This window comes from Vigna umbellata, chromosome 8, assembly GCF_029865625.1.
Source record: "Vigna umbellata cultivar VRB3 chromosome 8, Vumbellata_1.0, whole genome shotgun sequence".
NCBI lineage: Eukaryota > Viridiplantae > Streptophyta > Magnoliopsida > Fabales > Fabaceae > Vigna > Vigna umbellata.
This window is the reverse complement of record NC_142172.1, coordinates 293,948-296,366: the sequence shown is the minus strand read 5'-3', so window position 1 is coordinate 296,366 and position 2,419 is coordinate 293,948.

Sequence of the window (2,419 nt, the reverse complement as noted above, 5' to 3'; positions counted from 1 at the left end):
GGTGAACTAAACCTTGTATGTTTGTTGGGGAATCAATGTAATCTTTTGAAGCTCTCATATATGGAATTTATGCTTGCATCTTAATCTAAGATTTATGCTTTCTTTCATCATTAGTTAGGGTTTTTCCTCTTTGCTTAATGCTTGCTTTGTTTAACTCATTCAATGCATGATTATTTATTTTGTCGATACGGGAACGTACGGGGAAGTCTAGATCCGGGGAATCTCTCCCAATATTATATGGTTGTCGTTAAGCTCTTGCACTTGATGAACTAATTATTAGGAATGCTAGAAATTGTATGAACTCGTAATTAGGGAGAAGCCTTCTTGAAAGGTACTTTAGAGAGTGGCATTAACAATGATGATTTGAATGTTGAATTCCTAAATATATGAGAGTGGATAAGATGAAATTGATAAACCCCAACAACATACTCATCCATATATTCCATTGAAAGTGTTTGTATTTTGGTTTAGCCATTGATCAACCTCATGCATACATGTTTATTTTCTGTTTTGCATATTAAACTTCACTTATTTCGTTCTTAAGTCTTAGCTAATCAACGAATCGCATAACTAATCTAGGCCGTGAGTCCTTTGGGAGAACGATACCTGGGAGGCAACCCAGTTGATTGATTGTTTTTGTTTGTTTCATTGTAGTAGTAATAGGGTTGTGCATAAGTAATATGAGCATTGAATTGCAGGGAACCAGTGAGGGGCATGTTTAGGAGGCACGTAGGTTAAGAAAAGAAGGAGAAGAGCACTTCACAAAAGTGCCGCTGAGCGGTACTCTCGCAGAATGGCCTTTAGTTCCCCTTAGCGGGACCTGAGCCCATTAGGGTATTTTTATACCCTAAGCTGCGCATATGCTCCTACTTTCAGGCTCTTCTCTGCACAAACAGAATGGGCTTTTGTTTGGTTTAGTGTTCTGAACTTATTTACTTTTGTTTTAGACTAGGGTTTGATGTACTTAATTGGAAACTTTGTCTGTTATGATGGTTTGCTTATTGACTGTGATTGTGTGATAAGTAATGCTTGATGATACTTTGAGATTGATTGATGTTGAGATGTGCACATAAAATGCTTATACAGGTGATTCACAAGCTTGTAAACAAATGTGAATGAGCTTATATGTGAGGTTTTGAGCTCCAGAGTTTTTATTGATTGAATGCTATTACTTTGAAAGCATGAATGATTTTGCCCAGGTTTTCTGTGATTGAGTCAATTGCTTGTTTTGCATCATATGATCAAGGCCGTTTATTGGAACCCTTTTTATTGGTCAAATTCATAAAGTTAACCCACTAAAGAGAACACTTTGTGTTCTATCCTTTGAACCCTTAGCCTTGAACATAAATTGAAAACCCTTGTTGAAAAGCTTTACCTTGAGTTAAGTAGAAAATCTTGTGTGGTATTGATAATTGTTCAAGTTTGGGGTTGTTGGGAAAGCATGAAAAAGGAAAAGCATTGAGCTAAGAGCTAAAAATTAAGAATATGCAAAGAAAAGAAAAAGAAAAGAAAAGAAAAAGAAGAAGCAAAGCTCAATGCAAAAGAAAGTTGGGAAAAATAAGAATAATTGTGTTGGTATGATTCTCTTAACTCAAGGATTTTGTGATCCAGAAAAACCAATTTTCTTGTTAGCCCAGCCACGTTATAAGCCATTGAAAAGTCCTTGTGATGATGCATGCTTGTGAATGTTTTGATTGTGGTTAAATGAAAGGCAAAGTTGATTCATGTGACATTGTGATAGTGGAGTGAATGAGTGATTACCTCTTATACACTTGTATGTTGAGTGAAACACTTCACCTGGTGAGGAAATATTCCATGAACACATGAACATCCATGCTTAATTGATTGATCATTCATGAAAAATAGCATTTGTTGGAATTTAAATGACTCTGTGAACACTAAAGCATGTGCACATCTTGATTGAAATCTTGGTCATAAGTTTGATTGAAGTCTTTACTTATCTTGAAAAGAAGATTTTTGAATGACTGAACCATCATATGAATTGGTTGAAGATTGAGTTACATCTTGTTTGCTTGAGGACAAGCAAAGTTCAAAGTTTAGGGTTGTGATAACAGTTGAAAAACTGTTATTTTCATGCTTAAAATTGATACTAAAAGCAACCTTTAACACTTAGAAACTAGCTTGGAATCATGCTTTTATTCATATTTTCATAAATAATGAGCTGGACAGGTTTATGCTTGATTTCAGTGTTTTTGTGCAGGTTTTAAGGTGAATTTGGTGAAAGAAGTGAAGGAGAGAGATGGAATCAGAAAAGACATCAAAAAGTGCAAAAGGAGAAGCCGCAACTGCTGCTCAGCGACAGTTTACCGCTGAGCGGCACTCAGGAGTTGATGGGAGATCCGCTGAGGGGCAAAATGGCCGCTGAGGGGAAGAAACCAACTCACGCACTTACCGCTGA